At 46.4% G+C, this 25,362-nt stretch overlaps 1 long non-coding RNA gene across 1 annotated transcript; it reads left to right on the forward strand.

Annotated features, from left to right (window-relative positions):
- Positions 1 to 296: 296 nt before the first annotated feature.
- On the forward strand, positions 297 to 25,018 carry LOC138301855 (uncharacterized). Its single transcript, XR_011205122.1, has 2 exons — positions 297 to 401; positions 24,334 to 25,018. It is a non-coding gene; the product is annotated as an uncharacterized lncRNA (long non-coding RNA).
- Positions 25,019 to 25,362: the final 344 nt, after the last annotated feature.

Consider the following 25,362-nt stretch of genomic DNA (forward strand, 5'->3'; position numbering starts at 1 on the left):
CTTCTTTCTTGTCACCATCTGGGCCAAACCTATCTGTTTTGATGTGTTAAGTAACAAATTACCTGATTTCCATTTACTGTTTACTAGATATTTCTAGTGTTTAGTAAGATTGGTAGTCTGCATTCCTTCTCGGAAAGGGTAAAATGGCCGTGTTAGTGTCTGATGACAGCGGCTGGCAAGTTGCAGCCATAGGTTATGTGCCACATCAGTCCTGGATACTCCCTGTGGGAGTGGAAAGGATAGTGTCCACCTTCCCTTTCAGTGGATAAATACTGAATCCTAAGCCATGAGTGGAAGTCTTATCCTGATAACTCTTCAAGTCCAGCTCATCTGTTGCTTCAGCGTCATGAGGACATTCCTTGCCATCTCCGCTATGCTTTTTGCTGCCACTGTCGCTCAAGGTGAGATGTGCAACACCCTCAAGTTGCTTCCCTTAATTATTCACATATTTCCACCTTTTATATTTGCCTTTCCCTAGCTTGTACAATTCTTCCACCAGAGCAAGTAATCTGGCATAGATCAAGGCAGGTGACTATTGCTCTATTTATTTGTGCTTTACAACAGTTAGTAAGCTTGCCAAGGAACTCACTGTCCTTTCCGTACAATTTCAGATCAGTCACATCCATTTTGCTAGTAGTTCAGCAAACGCATAACAACAATAAATTAACCAGCAGTTGATAAACACTTTAATAATTAAGGACCTGTGATTAACAATCAGTCGTGACAGACCTTGATGGAACATCTGTGGGGCTTATTTACATGCCCCGTGCGCCACCGGTCCCTCACTTTTTCCACACATGAAAAGCGATGCACCTGCGACGCAGGGGACATGTAAATAAGCCCCTGAGTTTCTTGCTTCAGTTCGGTCCTTGGGGTTGTAGGAGGCGGACACTGGGAAGGCAATTATACTATTGAAAAGTTGGGTGTAAGTTTTCTTAAAATAGTCCACACGGCTTCCTTAATATTCTACCTCCAGTCCCAGAATATATTCATGAAAGCTAAAAAAATCCCATAGTGTTTTTAAAAAGCATTGTACATTTTATGGGGCATATTTATACTCTGTTTGCGCCGGATTTGGGTCGTTTTTTTTTACGCAAATCCGACGCAAAGCTAACTCCATATTTATACTTTGGCGTTAGACCCGTCTAGCGCCAAAGATCTTGGAGTTTGCGTCATTTTTTAGCGTGGACACCTACCTTGCATTAATGATATGCAAGGTAGGCGTTCCCTTCTAAAAAATTACTCTAAGGCATGTGCGCCTTATTTAAACTCCCATGCAAAAATGACGTACAGGAGTGGGCGGGTCAAAAAAAATTACGTCCAGCTGCTTTTGCGTCATTTTTTAACGCCTGGTAAGGGCAGGCGTTAAGGGACCTGTGGGCTCGGAAGGAGCCCAGAGGTGCCCTCCCATGCCCCCAGGGACACCCCCTGCCACCCTTGCCCACCCCAGGAGGACGCCCAAGGATGGAGGGACCCATCCCAGGGAACTTAAGGTAAGTTCAGGTAAGTATTTTTTTTGGTTTTATTTTGTGGCATAGGGGGGCCTGATATGTGCCCCCCTACATGCCACTATGCCCAATGACCATGCCCAGGGGACATAAGTCCCCTGGGCATGGCCATTGGGCAAGGGAGCATGACTCCTGTCTGTGCTAAGACAGGAGGCATTTCAATGGGGGTTGGGAGTCAAAGAAAATGGCGCAAATCGGGTTGAGGCGAAAATTTCGCCTCAGACCTGACTTGCCCCATTTTTTGATGCCCAAGCTCCATTTTCCCCTACGCCGGCGCTGCCTGGTGTGAGTCATTTTTTTTTACGCACACCAGTCAGGTCCGCCGGCTAACGTCATTCAATAAATAAGGCACCCGCATGGCGCTTTGGAATGGCGTTAGCCGGCGTTAAAATTTTTGACGCACAACTGCGTTGGCGCAGTTGTGCGTCAAAAAGTATAAATATGGCCCTATATTTTGCATTGAATGCAGGATTGGTGTTGTGCAGTACAGGGCACCTTCCCGCACCGAAACAATCTTGGGAGGCGTTTTCCTCTTTCTATGTGACTGCAGAATAATATTTCTCCTTGTTGCACCACCCCCGGGGATGCATGAGCTTTTGACGCATGCCCAGGTTTACAAGGTTTTGTAACTCTGGGGATGCGTCAAAATCCATGAGTGTTGCATGGAAACACCCACCGCAACGCCCATGGAATCCCTCACTAGTGCAAAGTAAAGCAATGCAGCAATTTGCCATTCTCCATATTTATGAGGCCATTCAAAGCCACACAAAGTGGATTTGTGTGACTTCATAAATATTATTTAGTGGTTTGCATCACCTTTGTGTCACAAAAAGTGATGCAGTGGTGGCACAAGGACCTTGTAAATGTGAGCCTGGGTTCAAATAGTGTGATCCTAGGAAAATGCTTTACTGCACTGTTCCTCCCTTACCTTAATCATCACAAATTTAGAGCATGTTGATGTTATTCAGGTCATCATGTGCACCTTAAAAAACCTCTGGTGTAGGGTTTCATAGATAATAATACTGCATCATATATAAAAAAGTATATATATAAGTCATATGCAGGAGGCCCAAGAAAACTGTCTTGTGCTACTCTATTGGCATCATCGCAAGGGTTGAGGTCTATGAAGTTTCTAAATTGAGGGTTAGAAATTACCCTGCTAAAAATGTTACTCACTGTAATGATACACTATAACTTACTAAAGTGAAAAACTTCCAAATGTTACACAAATGCACTTTTTCACTTGTTAAGAGTTTAATTCTCATTTTTATAGGACATTTGATCCATGATTTACATGCCAAACATTTAATGTACGTAACGTAAAGCTAGAGACATCCTAGCCTTGACCCCCTCACCTCTGCCAGACAACCTAAGAGCTGTCAACTTCTGAACATTTGTTACCGTGTGAGGCGCTGAAGGGGCGAGGCCTCAAAGCCTTCAAAGGGGGCATGGCTTAGTGATGATTGTAGCCCGAGAAACTCTTAGGTGATCGCCTCCCACCTCCAACACCAAAAAAAAGCAATGTCGTGGAGACTGCTGCTGGCATCTTGGTGAGATTTCATACCCCGTAATGGACTTTGGCTGCTCAGAGCATCCAAACATCTCTGCAAGGGTTTCCAGATAATTGTCTGCGTACCATGTAATATCGGCTCCTCACTGGTTGACAGGGTGAGGTGATCGTGTGATGGGAGCTACTACGGTGTGGCACACAGTGGCACCATATGAGTTGGAAGTTCTGCAGTCTTCCATCCATTTACAGTCCCCCATCCTCACTTCTTCCAGGCCTAAATTTAAGAATTAAGGCCCTCTAGTCTTACTGCAGGGAGGATCTCATTTTGTCCTTTAAGCAAAGCTTGGTGTAGGCGCATGCTACCACATTCGCAGGCTGCTTACAAGCATCTATCTCTTGTGTATTGTAAAAAAATGTATTCTGTCTCTCAACAATATCGTAGCGGTAGGGCTGCCACCTAAATCATTAACCTGTAAGTGTGTGGTAAAATGTTGTATGCAAAAGCATGTGCAAGTGTAAGTATTAGTGGTGCATGTTTGTGTGTCCACATGCATCTACGGTAAGTAATAGAGTGCTGCCAAGGTAAGGGTCTCTTTCAAGCGGGAGGGTCTTAAAGTCTGGAAAGTCGTGTAGCAAGGCCCCCCACTCACTCTTGCTGACACCACCAACTCTAAAGTTTGCTTCAAGGCGGATGGAATGCAGGAGGGTTGTAACTGGACAAAGTTCAGACAATGGGAGCCAGGTCAACATGAAAGCTCTAATTTTATTGCTGTTAGAAGGATGAAAGCTTTGGGGGAGGTAGCATTTTAAGAAGGTCACCTGAATATTACAGATAGATTACTGCATTAAGTTGTACAGTGCAATTTGTTTCTGAGTTTGTTTAAAGATTTTAGCACATGGCTACACTGAGAAATCGCCTCCTAATACACACACACACATAGAGGCGCTGACTGGGCATGTCATTATGTGATACATTCCCTAAAAAGAAGGCACAGGTACAGGAACCTCTTCGTCTGAGCTGGACTCACGAGTATGTTTCAGCTTAGCAGGGCTCGAAAAATCCACTAGACCACTCGCATTGGCAAGTCTTATTTAATCAGGTCAAGCTATTTTTAATACTTATTGGTCTCTTCTGGTGAGCTAACACTGAACAGGTGTTCTGTTCAGTTGAAAAGTGGCGGGGCAATACAAGATGTGTTTAAATCTTGTTCTTATGTCACATTTGCTCTGTGTTCACAGACAGAGGTCAAAAGTCAGTTTGTCTTACAATTAATTTTCCTTCTGACTGCAGAGTTCCAGGACTTTGTAAGGTGAACTGTGTAACCTGCTGCTTGGAATGTAAAATACAAGGATATAAGGTGTCAGGTTTTTCCTAACACAGCATTTAAGTGAACTGTGCAAACATTTCAAAATATATTTCAGTAGTTGTGAAAGCCCTTTTTTTATTTGTTTGTGATGAAAAAATAATTATTTTAATAGGATGAAAACAAATCAGAATATTTTACATGTTGATGTGCAAAGGATAGGTTTTCTGAAAGCCAATTTTCACAGATTGTTAATACACTATATAGTTTTATCAGTAAAGCTGCAAGTTAGTGGAGAGGTTTTTAGACATTTCTTGGAAAGTTACTTTGTGTAGATGACAATATGTTACCACATCATAGTTTAGTAATATATTTATTAAAACTGACTGTTTAAACAAACTGAGAAACACTCCTGCCCTGATGGCAATGTTGTTAGTAAACTCAAAGAAGTCCTAGGTTATGTGGGCTAGACCTCATGGGTATATGGGCTAGATTCGTGTGATGGATGTGATAGACTTAAGTCTACTTAATCAAACGAAAGAGTTGTTTTTGTACTGAAGAAATGCTGAGCTCACATATTTGAAGGTGCAATCATATGTGAGAATTAAGAAAAAGGCGACTCTGTAAACTATTTGCCTAGGATCACACAATTTGAGACCTGTTTACTAGTCAAATACATGACAGTTAGGAGTTAGGTCGAGTAGATTACTTAAGATTCTTGACCTACAGGGTGCATGTGTGTGTGAATGAGTGAGTGTGGATGTGTGCATGTATGTTTGTAAGTGTGGTGTGTGTGTGAGTGGATCGGGGATCTTAAGTACGGAGATCGGGGGAGGGAGGTCAGTACGGGGATCGGGGATGGGGTCAGTATGGAGATGGGGGCAAGGGGGCGTTGCTGCTTGGGGGGGTGGGGAGGCTCCTGATGGGGTCAGGGGTGGGGAGGGCTCCTACATGGAGGTGAGGGTTAGGGAGTCCTGTTGTGGCGACAGGAATTAGTATTCCCATCGCCAGTATCCTTACTGCCTGGAATTTCGTGGCTGCACTGCCCACAAAGAATCCCTGGTAGTAAGGACACTCAAAATACCGTGGGTGGTGTTAGGTGGACCACCTGGTCGAAGGTGGTCAACCTTAAGCCAGGCGGTCTCACTGCCCTGCCGATACAGGCGGTGAACTGGCTGCGATACAGCCAGTTCACTGCTGTGGTCATAATTTGGCAGTCCTGCACTACCACGCTGTCAGCAGTCTGACCGCAGGTGTGCTGGGGCAGGAATGCCAAGGTCATAATGACCCCCAATGCCTTGCAGTAATGAGGATTACTGGTAAATATCCATTAGTCACATTGTAACAATTCAATGTAAGATGATAAAAATATGCAGTGAAGTGTGACTCAAACAGCAGCTTAGGGGGTTTATTTTAAAACAAATCTTTGGCATCAGAAAAATCACAGATTTTTGTAGGTGATTTGATTTGTTAGTTGGATTAAGATGGTTCTGAATTGGGCAATTTAAAATAAAGGAAATCTTCATAGTCATGTTTATCTTACAGCTGGCCCTTAACAATTGTTACCTCCTCACTATCACTGTACACACATTTTCCATTGGAACCTGTGTTGTGGCTCAGTCTGTGACATTTTATAAACTCTGATAAAAAAGTTGGAACACCTCCGGGACTCCCTTCTTTTGAAACCTCTTCTTTAATGATCCATTACACCATCGCTAACACCCTATGTTTACTTTTATCCATTCTCATTTCTCCACCATATGTGGCCAGGGTTATCCCTTGACACCATCACTGAAACCAGGCAATAGTATTTATGCATCTCCAGCCAAGGAAGCTTAGAACTTGACACACAGGATAAACCAAGGAATCAGATTTTGAGGCCCTCAACCTTTTTGGCGTTAGATGGTTTTACTATCTCAATATAGTAGGTGAGGAAATTCTTATGTGTTTCGGATTATTCAGACTGGATGTGGGCAATGGAATGCTACTTGAGTTTTGCGTGAAGCGTGGGAAGCAAACAATACCACCCTCTAATTTACACAGACCCTGAAATGGATGCAGGAGGGAGACAGATTTTTTTTTTTCATTTTTGACCAGAGATTGGTAGTTTATTGTGATACATTACAATGATGTGGCACTATGCAGTCATGGAGCAAAATACATTAATGTACGGACATGACCATGATGACTCAAATAGTCAAATAAAAAATTCAAAAAAAATCATCTGCCACAGACTGTGGTGTGCTTCTTCCTCTTTAGCATCCCCTATTGGTCTGTTCCATTACATGATTGAGAATAATGTTTCCTTTGACCAAAAGTGAGTATAGGTGGCTGCCTGAACTGCATCTGCGATGTGATGTAGGATAGAAGTAATATTTTATTTTTATTTAAATACATTCGGTCCAACAAATTTGGACCATTTAGATTTAAAAGAAAAGCACAGTTTTACATGATTGTATAAATCCATTGGAATCGCAATAACTCATCATAATTCATAATGGCAATCATTCAAGATACTATAAAAATCTGTTAATTAGCTAGCGTATTAAATGTTTCAATAAAATCCTTACAACTAAAAATTAAAATTAGGTTATGCGGTCTCAATTTACTCCTAAAAAGGTCCAGAATTCTGACAGGAAAAGATGTCACATATAAATTAGTAAAATCAAAGAAATAACAGGGTACAAAGCATATATTAAGAGATAAAAAAGGAACGCAAAAATATAGATCTGATTGAAATCTCCCTCTGTAAACAAACAGAAACACAGCCTAAAGCTCTTGGGGCCTCTCTACAGGAATGAGCCTACGACGGATACGCCAAGCCGCCGATAAAAATTTGGTAACTTAGGAGGCAACCAGCGTGGATGTTTCATATATGCATATTCTGATGGCGTTAACTCTATCCGACAGTGACAGATTTTTACAGAGGGGGATAATCCACTTTCCTCTAGGGATCTTGTATGAGGGACAGAAAAACAGGATATGCTCGATTGTTTCTTTCTGAAGAGGACAAGATATACATCTATCGGTCGAAGGGACGCTGGATGGCCAGTGGGCCGTATGGATATTAGTAGGCAGGGAACCATATCTAAGCTGTAAAAAGAGGGCACAAGCATGCGATGGCATAGGGAGGTTCATGAAAATCTCGGGCCATGGTTCATGTTTAATTTGGAGAAATTCTGATGTTAGCCTACCAGCCTGTTTTGGCGCAGTATATCTTCGTTGACTTTTTCCCAATATCTTTTTTTAACAAGATGTTGTGCGTTATTGGGGATCAATTCTGGGTGTCCCCAGTAATGGGAGAGACCTATATTAGCCCAAGCAGATTTCATCTCCTGCAGCCATCGAATTCTAATCGGGCCCTGTGGAGTAGCTATAAGTTCCCTTACCGCCACCCTATATGGGTCAAGTTCGGGAGATGTCCAAAGGCGGATCCAGTAAGAAAGTGGTCTCAGGGCTGCTATGGTTATAATACTGTTTAACCCTAAGTCGAGCCTGAGAGGAATCATTGGGGTACCTATCCCTAACCGGGAAACCTGTCTAAGGAAGTTGATTTCTTTTGTTTGTAAAATGTCCAGTCTTTTATGTAGTCCCCAGAGTTCTGCTCCATATAAGGCCGCCGCACGGATTAGGGCATTATAGATCTCGGCGATTATAATCAAAGTGGAACTCAGGACCTTCTGGACCTACGGACTAGGGCCCCAGAACGCACTCCTGCCGGACTCCTCTGTTGATGGCCACAGGATCTGTCAACTCGCCCTCCTTGCCACATCTAATTCGGGCATAGGTATTATCGTGAAGCCGGGTGATAAGACTCAAGAGACCAGCAGGAACCCCCATATTGGAGAGTGTTGACCATAGCGTGTTCCTGGGGATCAGATCAAATGCAGCTTTTAGGTCTATGAAGACCACATACAGATTTCTTCCCCCTAAGTCCACATTCTTCCACTTAATTGCCAGGAATCTTAAGACTTGGTCAATAGTGCTCGCAGCGGGTCTAAACCCTGCTTGTAGATTCGATAGGGCATTAGATTCCATGATCCATTCATCAAGGTGGCACAAAAGATGTTTGGCATAGATTTTTTGAAAATTATCCAGGAGACTGATCGGACGATAATTGGCTGGAATATTAGGGCAGCCTTTTTTAAAAATGGGGACTATCTCGGCCCCTTTCCATGAGTGAGGGATGGGGGCTCCAGCTGCGATTGCATTGCAAATTCGGTTGAGATAAGGAGCCCATATGTCAGGTCTTGTCTTGTATAGATCGCCCGGAATCTTATCAGGACCTGAAGCCTTTCCCCAATTTAGTGAATCTATGGCGGCGCTAGTTTCAGCTACAGTGAATGAGATCGGGGTAGCGGCTTGGGATATTAGAACATCGAGGGACCTAAAAGATACCTCGAGAGAACCTGCGTATAATTGGCCAAAATGCTCAACCCAGGTTGCAGGAAGAATTGATGTGTCAGGTATAGAGGCAGAGTCTCCACAGTTTTCTGCTATTAATTTCCAAAACCTGGAGGTATCTTTTGATTTAGCGGTTTCCAAGATAGCTACCCATCTAGCCTCTTCCCAGCTTCTACGTGCCTTGATACATTTGTTCTTATAATCTTTTCTAGCTGTTCTTATAGATTCAACTTGGCCTGTTTTTAAAACTTTCAGAAGAGTGAGCTGTGCTTCCCTACATAAATTGTTAAACCACCGTGCCCGGCACTTTTGCTTGGTGTTGTTGGAGATCTCTTTTGTGAGGAGGTGTTTTAGGGAGTCAAACAATTTACTATGGGCTGCCAAAAGGCTATCACCCTCATCATCATCTTTGAAATGCAACATGCACTCCATTTGATTGGCAAGCAGATTGTAGATTGATGAAAGGTGCTCAGGGGATGTAGTAACAAACTCCCATTTTTAATTCCGTCTATTGTTTGATAAAACTAGCTGATGGGCATAAAGCTTAGAATGGGGTGTCTCAAGTAAGGGAAATAAGCCTCTAGTCGATAGAATCAATGGGTCATGGTCACTCTCTTCATGCTCTTGCACTTTCATATCAACCATATGGCCCCACAGTCTAATGTTGAGGAGTATATAATCAATTTGGCTTCTAGTCCTTCCTCGTTTGAAAGTGGGATGCAAATTTCCATCAGAGCCGGAGTGACCATGGCAGGCTCGAAGGCCATAGGTTATTGTAATGTCAGCCACTAAACGGGCTGTTTTGCTCAGTCTCGGCCGTTTGTTGGAGACTAACTGAGGAATCCCCCAATAGGCGTCCTCTTCCTGGTATATCTCTTGCACCAAGGGATTGGGCTCAAATGTGACGTTGAAGTCTCCTCCAATCAGAATAAAGTGAGAAATATTGTTTTTAAGTAAGCTATCCAATGAAAATAGAGTGTTACGAGCTGCGAGGGAACCCACACTCCTGTTATAAACATTGATTATTAGTAAGGATTTCTCCTCGGGAATCGTTAGCAATAGGGCCTGTAGATCGAGGCAACCTGTGTCTATTACTACAGCTTTGCTTCTGAGGGAACTACTTAACCATATAAGTAGCCCTCCTGAAGGTCTCCCAGAGGATGACTTTCGAGCTGGAACCCAATAACTTCTAAAACCTAATCTGTGTTTGGGACCGGTCGCCCAAGTTTCTTGAAATAGACATAGTAGATGATCGTCGATGAGTTGACCCCATCCCAAATTTTGCATTTTGCTTTCCAGCCCTGCTATATTCCAACTAAGAACTTTGGCAAAATCACTAGAATTAGTATGTCTAGCTTCCTTTGAAGGAATATAGTTGCCTGTATCTGTATTGTCTTGTGTAATGTACACTTCACAGGGAGCAGGGCCCGATAGAATCGTATCTAATGGAGTATCTGAACAATAGAGCCCTTGTTCCCTAGAGGTGGGGGAGGGACGGGGAACCCCCTCCTTATTGGCTGAATGGAAAATATTGTCAGGGGTTCCCTGATTATCAGGGTCCATCAAAGGCAATGAAATTGCTAGAGTAGGAACATTAAAAACAGTAGAATTAGTGTGCTCAGAGACTAGAGAGTTAGAATCCTCTACCCACGTACCATTGCATAGTCAGTCTATCTCCGAGAGTGAAAGTGATGGGTGTCTAAAACCAGGAGCAGGGGAGGACCGTGTCACAGGGAACTTTCTGAAACAATGATGGTTGCCTATTCATGGGTGGCCGTGCTAATGGATAAAATGCTTGAAGTCTGCACAGAGAGACCCTACCAGATTCTGGATACGGTCTATCTGCATTTAGCACAAGCTGCCGTACAAGAGCAGGGGAATCAAAATTGATGACAATACAATCCCCTGTACCAATCTTTTCTAGAAAACCCACCCACCCAACCATTCTCACCATTAGGATTGAGGATGACATGGAAAATGCGAACCCTGCATTAAGATGCAACCAATGAGTAACCTTATTTTTAAGCTCAGTGAAAGATTCCGGGGATTTAGTTTTAAGTACAGGCACATTAGAAATAACCAAAACGTATCGGCATGACTCCGGGGGGAGTTGCAATGCTCTTGTTTCAGCTGGGCCTGTGGTCTGGGTCCTCTGCAAGGAGCCCGAAAGAACATGATCACAAGTAGGAGTAAAAGTGCCAGTGCTAGGAGCTGGGTTTAGCGGAGGGGATATCCTTTCTGGGGGATGGGCTGGAGCCATCAGCGGAGCAATAGTCGGGGTATTTAATACTCTGGCAGAACTGGTTGGTTGGTTCAAAAAAGAAAAGCTCTAGCTTGTTGGGGCAGGTCGTCTATTAACGCTGACCTGCTCATAGGTGGGGTAAGAATGGAGCGGGGAAGGTTGGGTGTCTGTAGTAGTAGGGGTACAGGCTTCTGGGTCTTAATAAAAACTTCAAGTTTCTCCTCTATTGCTTGAAGGCGGGTTGCAATTGGAAGAAGCAACTTAGAGATCTCTTCTCTTATGAGAATTCTAATGAACTCATTAGACTGTCAGTCGCTGGTAAGAAGCGAGGGGGATAGATCCGTGACCTTAATGGGGAGCTGTGTCGGATGGAGAGGACTCAGAATCCAGGTACGTTTATTTAAAATGGCAGGCTCCCTACGTTTCCTTTTGCCCTTGGGATTTGGAGCGATGGTAGTGGGGAGCTCACTCTTTGGAGGGCACCTAGTTGGCGAAATCAGCAATGCGGGTTGAATAGGGTCATTTGGCACTTCACCCTGAAACTTTAGGAAAGTACCTACTGGGGAAGGGGAAGGGGGGGACACTGTAGGTAGAAATCCTGAGTGCAAGGTTGACTGTATAGAGAGGTCGTCATGGGCTACAGAAATAGCTGGGGAAGGTGGAACTGCTAAACGGCGCTGCACCAGCTCTATTTCTTTCTCTAGAGCCATGACAGCCTTTTATAAGAAGCCGTCTAAGGTTTTATTAGATCCAGGCTTCTCTTCACCCCCCCCGCCGACGACCCATCTCTCTTGCTAAAGTCTAAGAGCCTTGAGGAGAAACCCAAACTATAGGGAAAGAAACGAGACCCTCTTAGTACTGTTAGGAACCCCACACCATACAATGGTTTATACACTCTACAACCCCTGCTGCAGATGGCGGGCAAACAGAAGAACCCCCAAGAGCGGGAAGAAAGGGGGATGGCCCGGCCCGGACACCGATAGTCGCTGCAGAAAAGTCTTAATGGGGCTGTCCCCGCCCAAGAGCACAAGGACCAGTGGGCAGGGGGGCCTAATTCCTGCCCCTACCTCACAACAAGTCAACAGAGTCCAAAAAGCACAACCCCCGGCAGCGTGCGCGGAAAGAGTCTTAAAGGGGCTATCCCCGCCCCAGACACCAAGGACCAGTAAGCGAGGGGGGCTGGTTCCTGCCCTTACCTCGCAAAAGTCAGCAGGATCCTCTGTCCACAGAACCGGCTCAGCAGCAGAAAAAAGAGCCTCTCCTTGCAGCCCTTTGTAAGTGGGGCGTCAGGGGGGTGGCCCAGCCCAGCCTCTGTCAGGCGCAGATGGGCGCAGGACGGGCCCGCCCTTGGCCCGGGCTTTGCCCGGGCTCCGCCCACGCGCGTCCCGCGGTAGCGGGAGCACAAAGTGAAATTTAAAGGGCTCTTGCCCTGTGATCTCCCGGCGGCACCTCCTCCAAGGCCAGAACGCGCTTCCCGCAGTTGCGGGAGCGCAAAGTGAAATTTAAAGGGCTCCTGCCCTTTGATCTCCCGGCGGCACCTCCTCCAAGGCCAGAATGCGCTTCCCACGGTTGCAGGAGCGCAAAGTGAAATTTAAAGGGCTCCTGCCCTTTGATCTCCCGGCGGCACCTCCTCCAAGGCCAGAATGCGCTTCCCGCAGTTGCGGGAGCGCAAAGTGAAATTTAAAGGGCTCCTGCCCTTTGATCTCCCGGAGGCACCTCCTCCAAGGCCAGAACGCGCTTCCCGCGGTGGCGGGAGCGCAAAGTGAAATTTAAAGGGCTCCTGCCCTTTGATCTCCCGGCGGCACCTCCTCCAAGGCCAGAACGCGCTTCCCCAGATATAAGTAATATGCACTTGTGACTTCCTGACATGTGAGGTTCCAATCATTTTAATTAACCAGTCTCACACATCCACGTTGTTCCCCGAATGAATCCAGATATATGCAGATGACTCTAAACACATTCACTAATGATTCCTGGCTATTAACTGGCTGCTCAGGAAATATATCTAATATAGCTTGCTCTAAGCGCCTGTTCTGCTCTATTTCAGAATAAGAGGAGATGAAAGGAAAAGAATACAAGAATGCAGCACTCTTAGTCTGAGTAATTCATTTATTAAGGCACTTCTCAAGTTCATGCACAGAGACAATAACGTGGACTTTTATTTCAAAGGCAGTAACAGAAGTACAATTCTGAAAATAATCACAGCAGTGAAATAATAATGATCACAAACTCAACAATGGTTATTATATGTATATGTGTATATATTTATAATTAAAATGCATCACCATGGGGCTTTACCTCGACATCATCTCTTTGTCTGCCAGCTTCAAGTCATGGAACCCGGACGACCAGAAAGAGAGGATTACCCACAATGGGATTATGAACAAAGAGTCCCTCTTCAGAATGAGTTCCTTCTAGTGCCAGCTGTTAAGCTTCCTCTCCTTATATCCGTTAACCAAACTGTAGAGGAGAATTCTAGAAACTCCTCCTCCCATACAGTAAGTTGTTGTTTACACGCTGTCCACACCAGGTCAGTGTTGAAAAGAAACAGGCTAGAGACTAGCCAACTCTCACGGTGTTTATCCAAGACAGCTGTTCCCTGCCTTACTATAAACATTGTCAGCTTGGTACATTTTATCACTGATATTCCCCCATGGTATGTGCCCTTCCTTGGTGAGAAAAAGTGAAAACACGCTGCACAAGCTGTGTGCGGAAAAATATCTGCACCACCAATGTGACTGTGTATAAAGCTAAGCCAACCACAAATTGAGTAGTGGACAAGGAGGAGCCAGTGGTTAAATACAGATGGAATTACAGCACCTTAGTGGCACTTTCTCCTACTGGGCCTTTTAAATATCCAAGAGCATCTAGGCCCTGATTTATACTTTTTGATGTAAACATCAGTTAATGCAGTTTAGCATCACAAAGTATATCGGCGGCTTGCACCATTTCAGGATGCCAGTCTGACGCCATATTAATGGAATGGCGCAAAATGGAGCAAAGGGTGGGTTAGCATAAAAAAAAGTGACGCTAGCCGGGTGGGGGTGGCGGTATGGGAGAAGGGGGTTTTGCACCAAAAAATGACGTTAGGCTGGTTAGAGTAAAAAAAGATGACACTAACCAGCGTAGCGTCATTTCTTGATGCTAAACCTACCATTCCACATGGCTCTTGTCTTATAAAAGACAGGAGTCATACCCACCATCCCAATGGCCAGCACAGGGGACAAGGGTCCCATGGGCATGGCCATTGCACCCAGTGCCATGTATGGGGCCCATTTCAGGGTCCCCAGTGGCACTCGAAGAAAAAAAAAAGTACTTACCTCTACTTCCCTATACTTACCTGGGATGGGGTCCCCCATCCTCTGATCCCCCTCTGGTGTGCGTGGCGGTGTCCTTGGGGCTTGGGGAGAACACCTGTGGACTTATTCCATGGTGTTCCACCATGGAAATAGGCCCACGGGTCCCCTAACGCCTGCCCTGACCCAGGCATTAAATATTAGCGCTAAGCAAGGTTAGCGCCATTATTTAGGTCCGCCTCCCTCTCGTGCACCATTTTTGCCTTAAAGTAATTTTTTGACCGGAAATACCTACCTTGTAACTCATTGATACAAGGTCGTTTTCCCCAGGCAAAAAATGAATTTAACTCCAATATTTTGACACTAGACAGGTCTAGCTTCAAAGAATATAGAGTTAAGTTTGTGCTGAAATATCGTCAAAAAAAATGACGCTATTTCAACGCAAACAGAGTATAAATATGCCCCCTAATTTTTTGCTGTGACAGTGTTGCTCATATTCTTTGAATGTTCCTCATTACAGTGAGGAGCTAAAGGTTAATCTAAATTTCTTGACGGGTCTTTTGGATTTCTACAAGCCCTTCCTGGACGATGGTAGAAATGAACTGCTGCCATGATCCAATTCTCAAAATGTTGTCAGGCATCTTGTGATTGATGAGCCAGTGTAGACAGTTTTCTAGTCTGCGGTATTAGGATTACAAAGGTGTACTTGGGTTTTGATTGTGGAACCCTTCCTCAATGGGGTCTAGTATCTGGTCTGTTGAGACTGATTAACTGTTCTGAGCAGCAGCGTGATCCTGCTGCTGTCAGTGTAGCCAAATGTTGCGTCTGCAGTTTCTGTAGGTGTTGTTACACAACCTCCACAGCGAGTCTATAAATGGTACTCTTGCTCAGAAATGAACATTGGGAGAATTATGTGAAGCTTACATAGTTGTCAGATTAAGTGAATCAACATACATCTCTTTAATGTTGACTAAAGAACCACTTATTACATTAAATACTTTTGAACTTACCTTTAACTAGGATGCATGTTATTTTGCAGTCAGCATCTGTTTTGCTCCGGCATTCCTACCAATGAATCGGTCAATCATCTTCTAAAGCAGTAATGGCATTCTAGATTCATGATGAGGTCGTCCAGGTACACCCCAATGCATTTGCTCAACTGTGCTTTGGTCACCAAATTCAATTCTATGAAAAGTGCTGCATACTGTCCCAGTAACAGAATCTCTTTGCCAAAATAACAGTGTGCACACACATCAGGACAGCCCCTCACTCCAATGGTAACAATTACTGCAACTGTAAATGTTTAGAAGTGACACACCATAATCTATCCAGGACCCAAGACATATTTTCATTGACAGAAGTAGGTTAGGCCTAAAGTCTAAAGAAGGTACAAAGTAGTAATTGTGGAATTATGAAATAGTGGTGAGGGTGTGTGCCCATTTTCCTTTGTTCACAAGCATGTACTGTTTGCAGCGCATCGATCAAAACTTTCCTGGAGGGCAGGGACTAAAGGCCATAAGGGGCAGACAATGGTAAAGCAGTTGTGCCTTGACTTTGTTTGCCACCATTGCTATTGACTAATACTGTTGGACCTGGCCCTTTTGGCAGGTTCATACCCTGACATTTTGCCTCATTCATCCTATTTTTTCTGACCTCTCGCTGTTGGCTGTAGGACTGTGAGCACTTTAGCACTGCTGATCAGTGCTAAAGTGCAGGTGCTCTCACTTCTAAAGTTGGTATGATTGGCCTGTACCTAATTGGCTCATTTAGGGCTGTATTTATACTCTGGTTGCGCCGAATTTGCGTCGTTTTTTTCGACGCAAATTCGACGCTAAACTAACGCCAACTAACGCCATATTTATACTATGGCGTTAGACGCTTCGGGCGCCAAAGTGCCCGGAGTGAGCGTCATTTTTTAGCGTGAACCCCTTCCTTGCGTTAATGAGATGCAAGGGAGGCGTTCCCGTCTTAAAAAATGACTCCCAGGCCTTTACGTGGTATTTATACTCCCGGGCAAAAATGACGCCCGGGAGTGGGCGTGGCCAAAAACGGCGCATTTGCGCCGCTTTTTAACGCCTGGGTCAGGGATGGCGTTAAGGGACAAGTGGGCTCAAAATGAGCCCACAGTGCCCTCCCCTGCCCCCAGGGACCCCCCCTGCCACCCCTGCCCACCCCAGGAGGACACCCAAGGATGGAGGGACCCATCCCAGTGAAGTACAGGTAAGTTCAGGTAAGTATAATTTTTGTTATTTTTCAATTTTTTTTTGTGGCATAGGGGGGCCTTATTTGTGCCCCCCTACATGCCACTATGCCCAATGACCATGCCCAGGGGACATAAGTCCCCTGGGCATGGCCATTGGGCAAGGGGGCATGACTCCTATCTTTACAATGATAGGAGTCATGTTGATGGGGGATGGGCGGCGAAAAAAAATGGCGCAAGTCGAGTTACGACGATTTTTTCGACGTAACCTGACTTGCCCCATTTTAAGACGCCCATACGCCATTTTCCCCCTACGCCGGCGCTGTCTGGTGTACGTGGTTTTTTTCCACGCAAACCAGGCAGCGCCGGTCTGCTTGCGCCGGCTAACGCCATTCCATAAATACGGCGCCCGCATGGCGCTTCAGAATGGCGTTAGACGGCGCAAAAATTTTTTACGCTAAACTGCGTTAGCGCAGTTTAGCGTCAAAAAGTATAAATATGGGCCTTAATTTACCTGTAAGTCCCTTGTACAGTGGTATCTCTATTCCCAGGGCCTGTAAATTAAATGCTACTAGTGGGCCTGCAGAGCTGCTTGCGCCACCCACTGAAGTAACCTTTCAAACCTGTCTCACGCCTTCTAACCCAGGGCCTGCATGAGCAGTATTCTGCCACAGGGACCTGGCATCTAAATGTACTTGCCAGGCCAGGACTCCCCTTTTACTACATGTAAGTCATCCCTAAGGTAGGCCCTAGTTAGCCCTATGGGCACGGTGCTACGTATGTAGAAGGACATGTGCCTAGAAGCGTGGCCTGTCCTGGTAGTGACCAACAGCCTATTTGGTTCCTCACTCCTGTGAGTGCTGCCTTCTCATAGGATTGCACAGGAAATGCCCTGCCTTATGTCTAGGGGGTATTGTCTGATTTATGAAGGGTAGCGAAGGCATGTTTGGTATGGTTGTAATGGTAGTGAGAAATGCTGCTTGCTGGTGTAAGTGGACTTTTTATTACTATTACAGAAATCCCACTTCTAGAAAGTGAGCATTTCTCTATGACTGGTGTTTTGCAGCTTGACTCCAATCCATGTCTGGGCAGAGTGACAGTTGGGCTTTGTGCATACTTTTCAATCAGCCTGTACACAGGGAGGGTGGAGGCGTCACAGAGGGGCATCTGCATTTTGAATAGTCTTCCTGGGCTGAGACAAGGGGGGGCACACTTGCATCTGTAAAGGCTGTGCACTGGCCTCAAACAAAAGTGTTGTTTACCCCCAACTGATGTTTAGAGCCTCTGCTGGAGGAGAGAGGGGGCACTGCCAGAAGCAGTTGTAACTGGTTGGAACCTCCTCTCCCCTTCTTCAGTGAAACACTGCTGAAACTGAGCATAAGTACAGGGGAGCTTTCCCCACAATTTGGTGATATTTTGGAACTGGACACGGAATGCTGCTGGAGGGACTCCCCAGGAAGTGCCATGGACTGCTGCTGCTATGTTGTGACCTGCTTGATCATGTGGAGGAACTGCCAACTGTTTGCATTCACCTCGTGCTGGCCTGCTGCTGGGCCCTGCCGCCCTGTGCTTCCTTTGTACTGTTGTCCCCCAGGGGATGGGTGCTGTGGCCCCTAACCCCTGCAACTGCCTGAGGTGGCCTTGGAGGAGTGCTGTTTGTGCTTTTTATGGTTATGGGCATAGCACCTGGAAAAGCACTCTGCCTGCTACCATGGCGCTTTGAAGAGCGCTCCCGTTTGATATCCTAAGTTCTTTCAAAAGTGCAGCCCCTGCCCCCCTGCGCTCGTGAAGCACTCTGCTGCCATTAAAAATCACTGCTGCGTCCCAGGCTCATTGAATTGCCCTAGCTCTCATGAGCTCATGCCCAAGAACGGGGAATCACAAAACTTCTACAAACTGGAGGATCTGCAAGCGTTTCTGGATGGGCTACATGACCATTCCCTCGCCATGGAAATGACACCCCAGACCCCCCCTGGACATCCGGGACTTACCCTCAGGAGCTGGCACCCGAATCGGAAGGAAGATTCACCACTGAGACCTGGGGAAACCAGGGGAAGAGACCTGGACAGACTCACAAAAACCTATGACGACAGGGGCCAAGTGCTCCAGGCGGTGGCGATATACACACAGACATCGGACAGAGACAAATCCCGCTCCCCTCTGAAGCCCACGGCGGCCCCCACCTGAGTAAAAGACAGCAATAGACTCTGGGGGGGCGGTCGCTGCTGCTGCCCGCGGGCTGCCCTGGATACGCTAAAGTGACACGGTGGCGGAGAGAACGAACCGGAGTGATGAGTATTTGATTTTGTGAACTAACAAATATACTGTTATGAGGGGCTTCCACCCCTGGCTGCCCTTGTTTATTTTTTCTTCCTTTTGCCTGCCCCTGCCTGTTATAATCCGGTTATAATCCTGTTATAATCCCGTTGTAACTCTGCTATAACCACCTATAATCACGTATGCCTGTACATCTCTCGTACTTCTAATTTCTCTTTCTAGACGCCGAGAAATCTGGTTGACTCCAGCAACACAGTCCCTGCTCAATCTATCTGTTTATCTGTCTAAAATAAAAAATTAGGCACTTCCTCAGAACTGTTGCACCGTTCCCCATATACTCTGTCATATTTTGGATCTCTTTTCATGATGGTTGCAGATTGTCCTTATCGGCTGTATCGTATAATTACAGCAGGCTAGCACATAGTAGCGGCACAACACACCCCCGCCCTGCCGCTGGGCTCTATCTGCCCCTCCCTCCCACCCCTCCCACTCAAATATCTAAAATCAGAAATCAACAATCAAAAACAGAAACCCCACTACACACAGGAACTTTTGCTATCTTTGTTTAGGCGCGACCCAGACGCGGATCTAATCTTGCAAAATCATTGCAGGTCCACCCAACACCTCAACACCTCACCCATGCCCTTTGTTCTTCTCCTCTCCCTTCCTTTCCCCACTTCCCCCCTCATCTCATCTCTTCTCCTCGCAGTACTGCGCCACCTGACTCCAGGTCTCTGGACTTTTCGACATGGGTCGCCACAAGAGCCACATATAATATGCATACAGCCCTCCCCCCACACTCTCCCTGCCTACCCCTTAAGTCCCATAGATCCGCATGCAACAGAGAGAACCAGAGCGGGGAGGCTGGGGCGCTGTGTGGCGTCGCCTCCCTCGGCCTGGGGCCCGCTGGTCGGGCATCGGAGCTCAATAGGCCTGGGTTCTAGACCCACAGGTAACAGTTTGTGAACGCCAGGACCCAATTTCCTTTTTTCTTTTCTTCTTTTATCCCTTATTCCTCTTTCTTATTTCTTATTTCTCTCCTTTCTCTTAGTATTGCTCATTTGTTTCTCGTCCACACACTTACCCCTCTTCCCTCCCTCTCCATCTTTCCCCCTCACCTACCCCTACCTTCCCCTTTACCTACCTTTCCTCCTCGTCTTTAGAGCCGCGTCAAGCCTCTACTCCCCTTCTCTCTCCCACCCCTTACCCCCTCCATCTAGGTAGGTGTCCGTAAGGCGCAGAGATGTCTAACCCGAACCCAGCACCAACAGTGCCTCTACGGATTATATCATGGAACGTAAATGGCCTTACCCACATCATAAAGGGGAAAAAAATCCTATCCTATCTCAACTTTGAACGCGCTGACATTGCCCTATTGCAAGAGATGCACTTAGGTAAACCAGAATCCGATAAATTGCGCCGCGACTGGGTGGGCACAGTCCTGTCTAACTGTAACCCACCATCACCCAATACGGAAATCGCCCCAAGGAAATGCGGGGTAGCTCTACTGCTTCGAAAAACCCTCCCCCACACAGTTATTAAATCATGGACGGACCCTGAGGGTCATTACGTATTTGCTAAATTAAAGATAGGCGGCGCCTCACTATGTGTGGGCTCTGTTTACGCACCAACTGGCCCAAAACGACTCTTTTTCCTACAACTCAACCGACTTTTGACTGAGATAGGAGCATCTCGCTATGCAATAGGGGGTGACTGGAACCTAGTCAGAGATGCAGTACTAGACAGAACGGGACCCCTGGACGTAAGCAATAACACAGACAGAGCCCTACACACCGATATTCTATCGGACAACGGCCTAGTGGACCACTGGAGGCTCACACACCTGGCAGACAGGGAATTTACATTTCTTTCTCCGGAACACGGTACCCAATCCCGCCTTGACTATTTCTCCTATCCTATAACCTAGTGGCTCACACTCAAGATGACTGTATACTAGAAGGTGGCCTCTTGGACCACTCCCCAGTCAGCGTAGACATCCGATTGGGTCTCGTATGCCCGGTCTGTAAACCCTGGAGACTCGCAGTCCACCACTATCGTTCTCCCCAAAGAAAGTTAGTTACAGGACCACGCGAGCAAATTACGCCAAGATAACCTAGGCACCGTTGACTCTAATCGAATCATGTGGGCCACAGCCAAGGCAGCGATACGGGGACAGTTAATGAAAGACGCCGCGCTGGCAAACAAGGACAGAAAGAAACAACAAGCGACACTAGAACTTGACATTCGTTGACTCACTAGACAATACACTGAGCAACTATCTTTTTCAGGACACCGCAACCTAGAGCATGCCCAAATGGCCCTCAATGAGCTACACACTTCCCAGGCTGATTATGCCCTTCAGAGGCTACAAGGCAGACACTACGAACAGGGCGAGAAGGTAGGGCGCCTGCTGGCAGCCCAGCTTCACCAGAGGACAGCCGCTCTTGCCATCCCGGCCATCCGCGCCTCCTCTGGAGAAATAATAACACACCCACATGCAATCGCAAATGAATTCGCAACTTCTATAGACACCTCTATACTCCTGAGACAACGTCCAGTCCCGCCCAGATCACAGCCTTCTTGGAGGGCCTTGACCTACCCTCCTTGTCAGAAGAGGGACGCGGCCTTTTAGAAGGGGAAATAAGCAGTCAGGAAATAGAAAGGGTTATCTCAGACCTCCCATACCATAAATCACCCAGGGAGGACGGATTTCCGGCTGAATTTTATAAATGGGTAGGGATTGAGGCGACCGACATTCTTCTTGTGGCATGGAATGAAGCTTGCTCTGTCCTTGGACGTTGAATAGGCCTTCGATCGCATAGAGTGGCCTTATTTGTTTGCGACGCTGGAGAGATTTGGCCTGGGAGATGGATTCATCTCAATGGTGCGGCTATTGTATGACCAACCGGCGGCAAGAGTTAATTGTGGTGGCTTCCTCTCAGACCCTTTTCCTATCTGTAGAGGCACACAACAGGGTTTCCCCCTTTCGCCCCTATTGTTCCTGCTAGCCATGGAACCCCTTGCTTCAGCTATCCGATCTTCTCCCTCCATAATAGGCCTCCCACTGCCAGAAGGCACTTCTAAAATCTACTTATATGCCGATGACGTCCTATTAACTCTCACGGATCTAAAACGATCCATCCCAGCGTTGCTGGAGGTCATAGATGGGTTTGCAAGGCTCTCCGGCTACCGCATCAACTGGGACAAGAGTGAGGCGCTCCCGCTCTCGCGGATGACTACGAGAGCAACCCTCCTAGGCTTCCCATTTCGCTGGACACCGATCCACCTCAAATACTTAGGGGTGCTAGTCAATCCGGGACTGGTACACATGGTGGCAGACAACATTGAGCCTCTCATCGCACGAACGAAACCTGACTTCGCAAAATGGAATCAATTAGGCCTCTCGATGTGGGGCCGAGTACAGGTGATCAGGATGGTTATAATCCCCCGCTTCACTTACATTCTGGGACTTCTCCACCTGCAGGTGCCTCTTCACACGCTACGCAGTATAGATACACTCATCAGAGCATTTGTATGGGGCTCCATGCAGCCACGCTTATCGCCTGCCAAACTCATAGCCCGTCGATCCCACGGGGTATGGGGCTCCCGTCGGTGGAGCACTATTCACTAGCACTGCACCTGGCCCAGTTGTCCCATGTCCTGACCAAACAGCGGGACCCTTCCCCAATGGGTTGCCGTGGAAAGGTTGTTGCTAAGCGCAAATGAGGGGCTCGGAGGGCCCTACCGTGACGACATCCCATCCGCCAACCCGATAAACCCTACTCTGAAGGCATCCCGGGCAGCCTGGCAAAGGGCCCACCACCTGTTGGGGGTCCATCCTCTCCTCCACGCCCAAGCACCCATGCGGCCCAACAGTGGACTTCGGCTAGGTTGCGAAGTGCTCCACTGGCCACAGTGGAAGAGGGCTGGCATCCACACACTCTCACAGATCCTGGAAAATGATACACTCAAATCTTTTCTTAGACTGCGGGAAGAATACGATCTCCAGCCGAGCTAAGAGTGGAGGTACGTGCAACTCAAACATTGCATTAGTCAGGGGACCGACGTTGCCCGACGGGGGTCTCAGTCTTCACCCGTGGTGGCCTACCTTCAACAATGGGGACAACATAGGGGAGTCATGGTGGGACTTTACAACCTACTAACCCGAACATTCTACTCCCAGCCTCTCCTAGACAAGCTACGTTTACAGTGGCAAACTTACAACAGACATTTGATCCAGATGACTGGGAGGACATTTTAGAGGCCCTGGACAGAGGTACCAGGGAGGCGTGTTTAAAGTTTTGCCTCTTCAAGTTCCTGCACGAATGGTATTGGTCCCCAGCGAAACTGCACAGAACAGGACTGCTCCCACTTGTGTAATGCTGGCGATGCCCGGAGATATGCTGTGATGCTGTGACCTAAAACATATCTTAATTGACTGCCCAACGATCCGACCAATATGGGAAGCGATGAGCTCCACTCTAGCCGGCTCCTTGCTCGTTCCGTCACCACTCCCTCCCTCTCTCATACTTCTGCAAGACACAACTTCCCTCCCGGATCTCTCTAGACCACGCAAAAGGTTGCTGCACACAGCAATAGCCATCGCAAAAATCTGCATCCTCCGCCACTGGAGGTCGATGACCCCCCAACCCCGGAAGAATGGATCATAGCCATGACCTGTATCGCTATGCATGAAAGAATCATCTATAACTTGCAAGACCAAGCTCAAATATTCAGTCAAGTGTGGGCTCCCTTCCTCACTGTGGGAAGACCGTAGCCTGTAGGATACCACCTGCCACCCCCTCCCCCCTTTTTTTCCCTCTCCTGCCCCCCTCCATTCCTTCCACCCACTTTCCTTCTCTTTTCTCCCTCCCCACCGTTCCCTCCTCCCCCTTTCCTTTCCCCTCCCCCCTTCCCTCTCCTCCTTCTTTCTTTAATTATTAGTCTCTTTTTTTTTTTTTATCTCTCTCCTTCGTTTTTCTCTCCTTACTACTTTATCAGGACACTGGCTCCGGTCTCGCCTATTTCCTCTAGCATACTCCTCCTCATAGAACCATTTCTTGGAGGTAATGGAAGGACACTGAGTACTAAGCTTTACCTATGTTGAACAAGGACAAAAGACCCAGGCCTTAATGTCCCGATAGACCTGTTACTCTGCTAATACATTAGCCTGACATATATCAGGTTCCTGGTGCTATGACCCCCAAAGTAAACATGCCCGGTCTAAAAGTAACGTCCCCCTACGTATACACGCCATGGCCTGCTCCCAACCCGTACCCCGACATAGCGAGGCGCGAACTTCTTATCCTCGCTTACATTTTTCCTTTTTCTTTTTTCTTTTTTTTCCCTTTTTTTTTACCGGTCGACGGGACAGGTTTTTCAAAATACGATTGGCAGTATCCCAAGGCTTTCTCTGTCCCTACTATTCCTTGACCCATTATGCATTACTGTTTGCAAAAATGTGGGGACCTTGTTCCCTTTTTGGTTTATGTATCATTTTACAATGTTTACAATAAAAATCTTTAAAAAAAAGACATCATGCCCCTAATGATAAGCATTTTATGCCTTTCCTCTCATTGTTTTAATTTTTAGACGAGAACAGCTGTTCCCGCCAGAGGTTCATTTGCTCGCCGAACCAAATCTCACTCCGGATGACCAACGGCATGTACTGGAGCTCAACGACCGAAGGGATGCGTGGAAAATCCGTCAGAGACAACACCTGCTGGTTTCAGGTGTGCCTGCTGGGTGGCGGTAAAGTGAAAATTACTGACTATAAAGGCGACCACCTTAGTATGGACGAAGCCGGCGAACGTAAAGCGATCAAACTAATCAGTGGAACCAAATCACCTCACTCTGAATTTGAACTTAAATATAAGAACGATAAATTGTTTTTTCAAGCATTCAATGGGATGCTTCTGTGCAGAATTTGGTATGGTGGAGACCACAACACCATAGAAGCTATGACAGTCTCAGATGATTATCACTGCCTTTTTGATCGGATCGGGGCTGATGTCTAGTGCCATCTTCAGTGGAAGGAACATGATAAGATGTTTGCTTTAGTGCTATGATAAATTACTGCTAAAAGAAAACTAATAAATACATGTATTACATCGGAAAACTATACAAGGTAGATTGCAAATGAACACAAATTGTGATTTATCATTTCAGTAGTCTATAACTTCTGGTGTAGAAATCTAGTATTTTGAATCTACAGAACTGTCCTAATTGTCTAGTCATAATGCAACAGGAGAAGAAAATAAAGGTTTTGCCCATTTAAGATCAGATGGTTTTATTTGTAATAAGTATATTTGAATTTACGTGGTGCCCTTAATTCCTTAAAGAAAGCGGGTTTGGATTGTTCCAGAACTATCACAAAGCATAACATGCCATCCGTAAATAAAATCGCTTTATAATGCTTGTTCCGGTTCTGAATACCTTAAATGATAAATTTGCTCTCGTCGGTTTCATAGCCAAAGAGAAAACAATGGCGCACCCATCCGTCTTAATTGATGGATAGTTCACCATTGATTTTGAGCTTGGCTGGAGGGTAGCAGGCGCTCGCTTCTATCCGAGTTTTTCTGGCTTGTCGTAATCATACGGGGTTTTGAGCAGATTTCTGTT

This window comes from Pleurodeles waltl, chromosome 6 (genome assembly GCF_031143425.1).
Source record: "Pleurodeles waltl isolate 20211129_DDA chromosome 6, aPleWal1.hap1.20221129, whole genome shotgun sequence".
In the NCBI taxonomy this organism is placed as follows: Eukaryota; Metazoa; Chordata; class Amphibia; order Caudata; family Salamandridae; genus Pleurodeles; species Pleurodeles waltl.